This window comes from Euprymna scolopes, chromosome 16, assembly GCF_053919585.1.
Source record: "Euprymna scolopes isolate OS-2025 chromosome 16, ASM5391958v1, whole genome shotgun sequence".
In the NCBI taxonomy this organism is placed as follows: Eukaryota; Metazoa; Mollusca; class Cephalopoda; order Sepiida; family Sepiolidae; genus Euprymna; species Euprymna scolopes.
This window is the reverse complement of record NC_136497.1, coordinates 131850910-131859039: the sequence shown is the minus strand read 5'-3', so window position 1 is coordinate 131859039 and position 8130 is coordinate 131850910. Positions and strand designations below refer to the sequence as shown.

The 8130-nt window shown below is 34.7% G+C and overlaps 2 pseudogenes; both read right to left on the bottom strand.

Annotated features, from left to right (window-relative positions):
* Positions 1-6312: 6312 nt before the first annotated feature.
* Positions 6313-6492, bottom strand: LOC145296537 (U2 spliceosomal RNA; annotated as a pseudogene).
* A 292-nt stretch (positions 6493-6784) lies between these two features.
* LOC145296431 (U2 spliceosomal RNA) lies at positions 6785-6931 on the bottom strand (annotated as a pseudogene).
* Positions 6932-8130: the final 1199 nt, after the last annotated feature.

Genomic DNA, 8130 nt, shown 5'->3' with positions numbered 1-8130 from the left:
TTGCCCTATCTCTGAATACACTTTATGTAAAATTTCAAATGTTTAGACCAGAAATTGGCTGAGTAATTTAGTAGAGACCGCAGAGGACAACTTTTTTAAAACTTTGACACCAATTTTGACCCTTAACATTTATTTATTAAAAAGTTTGATCCATGTCCAAGTAACCTATATTTAAAATTTCAAGTATTTAGACCCAAAATTGACGGAGGAGTTTGGTAGAGTTTTCAAAGGTCAAATTGTTGGACTTTGACCCCTTGACAGCCAAAGTTCTGGCTGAAAATGGATTTAAAAGATTTTCCCAAATCTCAATACTCCTTATGTCAAATATCGTGTCTCTAGACCGAAAATTGACAGAGTAGTTTAGTAGGGAAATGTACACACACGCACATAGACATTTTCACTTTTATAGATATATAGATTTACATGAGAAATCATTTCGATTTCATGTCCAGTTAATATTACGCACTAACCTTCAGCAAAGTGCATTTGAAATATGTCAACGAGATGTGAATAAGCGAAAACAAGATGGCGGCCGAATGTGACCTGATGTCGTCTGATTTTATTTAATCCCTGAATAATGACACATTTTAAGCGTGTTTTCCTTAAGGTCGACTCCTATAACTGTATATATTATGAAACTGCGATGATAAAAGTATTTATGAGACGTAATTTTCAGTTCAAACGAAGTGGATACAATAATATAGTAGGGTCTGTGTTCGCGCTGAATGTTTAAAGAATTTAAATATGTCGCAAATTTCTTTAAAGCACGGGAATAATATACAATAGATGAATGATTATAACAGCGGAATTTCCAGTTATTCAGTTATTCGCAGAACGTTTCAGCCGATCTAACCTTCTCTAGGTGTACCTGGTCTAATTCGAGAACCTTCTTCTTAGATTCAGGAATCTAGAATCTACACAAAATTTCAAACGGAGCTCTTATTTAATCCAATGGGGAGCAGCATGCTCTCGTTCTGTCAGCCATGGCCGGGTAGAAGTTTTAAGTACCTTTTAATTGTATTCTTAGTGTCTTAATTAATCTTAATTATTAATTGTATTCTTAGAACCTTCAACCTCCAGAACAGTGTCACTTACAACTAAATTCACCTAGTACTTTATCCGTTGCGCAACAGATCCTTACAGCAGGAATTATTGACGACCTGGAAAATTTGTAATGTTTATTAGTTCTACAAACCATCAGGCACTTCTGCATGTCAGTGACTAGAGGTGAATGTGTGTATTTTAGTTTCAAGAACCACCGACAGATGTCACTTGTCAGCCAAATAACAGGGGTCGATAACTCTTCCTTTTCTAAAAGTGCGTGCAAATTAAAATTATATTTTGCTACATTTTTATAGAATCTTTACCGTAAAAAAAGCAAACAACCCTAAAAACAATCTATAAATGTTTTATGTTTTTTTTTTCATATTTTTTATTTTCAGTTATGAATCACTCATTGAAAAAAAATATTAATGCATCAAAATTATATTTTGATACATTTTTTTTTATTCAATAAATAGTGCTGTTTATTTCATTATTATGTATGTTTGCGCTATCATAAACACTCGTTTATATTTGAGGTTCACATAATGGCCGCTAGATGTCAGTTCTCTTTCTAAGAACAGGGGTCGATAACTGGTCTCTGTTGCTAATACAGGGTGACCACAAAAAAACAAAAGCTAAACGGAGGCCATCTAGAACATATGCTGTAGAACGGAGAGAAAAAAGGTCAAAGACGCTAGTGTTTTGATGTGATGTTTTGAATATAATAAACTAGTTATGACCAAAGTTTCATTTCATTCGGACAAAACACTAAGAAACGGGGTCGAATTAAAGTTGGGTCCGTTTTTTTTTGGGGGGGGGGTCACCCTGTATGTCACGGACATGCATGATCCCGGACTTTGCAAAGTCTGTTCCAATTTACACGAGAAGAAAGAAGAAAAAGAAAGAGGAAGGATTAAAAGATAAAGACAGCGAAGTAGAACAATAAAAAATAAGTAGATGAAGGAGGAGGAGGGGGAGGAGGAGGAGGAGGAGGATGAAATGAAGAACAGGGCAAGTGGGGGAATGGGTGAAGGTATGAGATTGTATAGAAGAAAAACAAGAGGAAGAGAAAAGGAGAAATGGAAAGTTTGAAAACCAGACCGAAAAAAGTAGCAACAGAAGAATAAGAAGAAGAAGAAGAAGAAGAAGAAGAAGAAGAAGAAGAAGAAGAAGAAGAAGTTGGTAAAGAAGAAGCAAGCAAGAAAGAAAGAAAGAAAGAAAAAAAAAAGAATAAAATGGTAAAGATGAAAAAGAAGGAGAAAGAGTATAAGGAGAAGAACAAGGAGGGTTGAGAAAGAAGAAGAAGAAGAAGAAGAAGAGGAGGAGGAGGAGGAAGAAGAAGAAAATAAGAATGAAGAAGGAGTATAAAGAGGAAAAAAAGAAAATTGAGAAAGAAAAAGAAGAAAAAAGAAGAAAACATGGCGACGACCAAAGAAGGAGAAAAAAAGGAAGACAACTATTAAGCAGTTAAGATTCAAGAAATAACAAGAAGACACTTGATATGGACAGAAATATAATCTATGGAAGCCGAAGTAGGAAATAATTAAGAAAAAAAAGGAACATTAAATAAGAGAAAGAGAAGAAATTTAGGATTGGGGTGTCCGTCCCGGTGTCTTCTAAATATGCTTGAACTTTGAAAGTTATATTCGTGTGGCTTTCCCCGATAGTCAAATTATCACATGGAATACTAGCTGTGCCGATTCGGCATTGCCCAGGATACATCACGTTTAAAGTTGTTCTGTAAATCTTTTCATGTTCTATAACCACACTTGTTATTGTTGTTGTTGTGTTGTTATTGAAGAAAGGCTCAATATTATCTAATTGTCGAAGCAGATAAGAACTGATTGTTTTTTGTTTCTTTTGTTTGTTTGTTTGTTTGTTTGTTTTGTTTTGTTTTGTTTGTTGTTGTTTATTTTTGTTTTTGTTTTTTGTTTTGTTTTCACATGTTCGTTGAAATGGTGCAAATGAGCTTTACTCAACAGAAGATGTTTTCACATAGGAAAACGCGGGCGGTAATCAAAAGAGGTGAATCCAGCGACATATATAGACAATAATATTTCATGGAACAGTAGATAGACATATTTGACATGTAATTTGATTAATATTTTCTTCCGTTCCCTCTTCAGTTTGCATCATTTCTCTCTCCCTTATTTTCTAATAATAAGAACTACGTCTGCCCAATATTTAAAAATTCTACAGATCGGTCATCTCCCTCTCATTACTAACGAATCGGTTTCTTGTGCGGCATGAGTAAGTTGCTGGAATCTGTGATAAACAGAGTAGTTAACCTCCTCACCAAATAGTGCCTGCTCAGTGACATGGAATATGGTTTCCGTTCTGCGAGATCTACAGCTGATGTACTATTATATCACACAGGATTAATGAATCTCCTAACAAGACCTTCGTCTCTAGAGCAATAGCTCTTGACATACCAAAGGCATTTGACATAGTGTGGCATAAAGGTCTACTTCACAAAATCGCGAGCTATGGAATAGCTGGAAATCTCATCTCAATTATTAAATCCTTTCTCTCTGATAGATTTATAAGAGTAGTCGTTGATCGGCAGAAATCAGAAACTCATAGTATTAACGCAGGCGTTCCTCGGGGTTCGATCCTTGGCCCAACCTTCTACCTGATCTTCATCACTGATCTCCTAAATTACATTCTTAGATCATTTGTAGAAATTTATGCAGACGACACGACAATCTATGGCAACACTTCAAAGGCCAGCAATGGCCAAGATCTTTCTGGTTCCCTCTTTTTTGATGTTGAAAACGTGGTGCAATGGAGAAAGTGGTGGTTGGTTAATTTAAATGTATCGAAAACCAAGCTTCCCTCCTTTCATCATAATCGCTCTGATCCCCACTACACCCCAATTTACATGAATGGCTCTCGTCTTGGGAAAGTTCAGGGTCTTCATAAGCTTCTGCGACTAACATTCACTCCTGATCAGAAATGGAACACATACATCAAATATGTTACCAATAATGCTGGAAACATGGTTGGATCATTCTAGTGCTCCAGCAAGGTATCTCACTGCCGATGCATTCCTCTATCTGTATAAGAGCCAATTACGCCCTAAAATGGAGTACTGGTGCCACATCTGCTCCCTATCCTGCCTTTATAGAGTTCAAAACCGGCTTTGAAACCTAGTAGATGATGCCATTTTCTCTTCGCTGCAATCTCATTCCCACAGAAGAGACGTTGAGAGCCTGTTTCTCTTCTATCACTTTTTTCGTTAAAGTCCCTCATTTCCAAACTGTCACAAAAATACATTCAACTGCAATTACAATATATGACTTCCCTCATCCTGTGTCTGTGCTTAAATCTTAACGCAGATTCCATGAACAAAGTTTATTTCCCAAAAGTGCCCGCTTTTGGAACATTGTGCCGCTGGCCTGTTTCCCGGTTGAATAGAACACGGCAGCGTTCAAATCCAATGTAAACAAATTCTTGTTAAGCCGTCCCGATAAATAATACAATTTCTACCCAATCTACACCATTAACAATTACTACTTTATCACCTTACATTTATTAATCCTTATCCTCGAGTGGCCTTGAGATCTTCATAAGTAGTGACTCCCAAGTAAAAAATAAATAAATAAATAAACCAATGAATAGCTGACCAAAATCGAAATATACTACATGCGTACGCTATTTGAATATATATATATATATATATATATATATATATATATATATATATATATATATATATATAAAGCTGAATGTCTGTCTGTGTGGCTGGTCACGAATAGGCTCCTATATGGGTGACTATTATAGAAAACTGATTACATATAATGATAGAAGATATATCGAGACACAGGAATGGGTATGTTTGATCTGGCATAATGATGATTCATTAAAATTGTGGGGTCTGCGTACGCAACTGGTCCACAAAGTATGGAAATAAATAATTTAAAAATTAAAAAAAAAAACGTTTACAAATGTTTTTCATATAGATGTACATAATAATACTTTGATAAGTATGTTTTAACCTAAATAGGGATGGTATAATAAATTTGTGGGGTCTGCGTTCGCGCCTGGCCTCCATAGAATGGAAATAGGCACAAACTTTAATTAAGATTTTTCATATCTATCTGCGTAAGTATACTTTGATAATTATGTTTCAGTTTTAAGAAATATGGTATAATGAAATTATGGGGTGTTCGTTCGCACCTGACCTCCATAGCATGGAAATATGTCAGAAAGTTTAACAAGGTTTTTTAATATAGATTCACAGAATATTGTGATAAGTGTTTCAGTGTGAGCAGGTATGGTATAATAAATTATGGGGTTTATCTATTTGATTTTTACTTTCATCATATTTTGCTTTGGTTTTGATTGCCCAAAATTCGAAGCTATCTCTTTACAACCCTTCCTTTTCATAACCTATCATACTTTCATAAATCAGAGTCCATTTTCTGTAGGCTGTTTTTGAACCCAGTCAACGACGGGTACCTTTTGCTAGTATATATATATATATATATATATATATATATATATATATATATATATTTAAATAAGGGAGTAGTCACCAACAATGTGTATTTTTTAACATTATTTTATTATTCTGTGCCTTGGTTTTTCATGGAGAATTATGTTTGGATCATTGTAATAATGTTTTTAAGTCATTGAAATCGTTTACGTACGTTTCAGACGGTCTGATGCGTCCTCGTCATATATATATATATATATATATATATATATATATATATATATATATATCCAGCCTTGTGTATATTCCAAAGTAAGAACTAATATGTTGATAGTGAAATAAGTAAGTAGGGTAAGAGAATGAGAATGTTAAAATCAATTTTAGAATATTTTAGAATATTTTAGAATATTTTAGAATAGCACAATAAATAAATAAAGAAAGAAAGAAAGAAAGAAAACATACATATAGAAACTAAACTAATTATATCCTAAAAAAAAGGGGCATAGAAACATATTTATATTTAGTAATCGTTATTCGTAATACACTAACACTTAAGTACTTTCAGAAACACAAGAGGAAATAAAACAAGGCCGATAGCCATTAGTCGCGTGCTCTCGTGTAATGAACGAATGCGTGAATGTAGGATTGACATGAAATTCTTAAAGATGAACTAAAATGACCGAAAAATGGGCTGAAATGACTTAAATAAATAAAAAGTAAATGACATAGAATGACTTTAATGAACTTAAGGATGAATTGAATGACCTTAAGAATGACTTGAATGCTTAAAAAATAACTGGAATCCTTCAAAAAAAAAAACTTGGATGATCTGAAGAATGACTTGACTGGCTTTGAGACTGGCTGGTTGTAAAGTCGGTGATCATTTTACATTAAATTAATACAGAAAATCGATCCCCCACTTTATATCACAAAGTTATAAACATAAGTACAGCATGTAGTAAGGACAGATATTACACTTTGATCTTGGCCAAAAGGCCAAGAAAAGCGGTATTTATTTGCTCCCCCACCGAGCAAATTAGGCACAAGGCCGATTTTTAATGGTAGGAGTGAAGGGGAACTGGGAACGAACTTCCCGGGGAGTAGAGGAGGTGGATAGTGACAATTGGTATGAAGGGTTGCCCCTACATTGACTAAGGTCTTATATGTGAGGTTGCTCCCACATATGGTCTTTGCTTGTAGTATCTGCCGGAACAGATGGTGTTTATTTGCTCCCCCACTGAGCAAATTAGGCACAAGGCCGTTTTTAATGTGAGGTAAAAACCAGCTCCCCTAAAAGTAGGCAAAAAAGGGGGCACTCTGGTTACCAAAAATAATAATTGTCCCAGTATAGAGGGTTTCCCCTCCATTGACTGGTACAAATTATCTTAAGTGCAGCATCTGCCGGAACAGATACTACATTTGATCTTGGCCAAAAGGCCAAGAAAAGCTTAAAAAGCTAAGAACAGCATCTATTAACAACAGACCTTTGATCTTAACCAAAAAAGCCAAGCACAAAAGTGTTACGGACAGACCAACCGACCGACCGACCGACCGACCGACGGAGTGACTTATAGAGTCGCTTCCACGCGACTAAAAATCGAGCATTAAGTAACTGTAAGATATGGATCCAAATATAATGTTGAATCAAATTAAATAAGAAATCGAACCTAAATTGATATAGAGATGAAAACATTAGAACTATAAGTTAAAAATAAAGCAAAGGCGATTAGTATATACTAAAGTCAAAATATTTAGGTAAGAATACATGTGATTTCGATAAACGATAAATAGGACAAAAATCGGTAAAGAGAGTTATCTCCCTTAAAACATAACGGGGTTAGAAATGGTTGTTGGATAGTAAGGATTAAAAATAAAAAATATAATAGTTAGAAAATGATAAGACTTTATAAGTGTTGGAGACGCCCTCCATGGGATTAATGGACTATCTCCTGATGTCACTTTCTCTTGTGACGTCACTTCCGGTATCGAGTACCGGTGCCCAGGCAGTCAGAGATTGGCACATGGCCAAGGAGGTCGTATGCAAACACTTTACAGTTGAGGAATGGTATTGCTCAACCTGCTTTTGCTTATAATATATGTGAATACATGTTTGTTTCTAAAAGTCCTGTGTTCCTTCGTTTTATTACCATTTAACCCCATAACATCTGGTGACGTCGGATTCGACTTTCACACCGGTTATCTCCCCAAAAGAGGAAAAGAATGAAATGAATTTGACTTCCAAAGAACTTCGGATTTACAAGCTAAGAATTCAGCTGGCAGTTACGTTCTAAAAACAAAATTCTAAAAACAAAAAAACAAAAAGAAAACGAACGCATAGCAAAGTTATCGACTCAATTGTAAGTTAACTTTTTTGTCTCTATATTTAAATTGAAAAGAATTGTACTAAACGCATTTTTGGTAAGTTCATAAAAATTAATTTGGTTGCTTATTGAAAGAAGAAAAAAAAGAGAAAAGTGTTGACCTAATTTCACCGCGAGAACAATTTCTGATTATAATTTGTCTACAGTTTATTCTTACGCAAATTTGGACATTTTTCAAATGAAGTGAAAAGTTTTTTCCCTTTGCTTTTTGCTGCTAACTTTATGCAATATTTTAACGGGAGAGAATTTTTTTTTTCCTTTTCATTT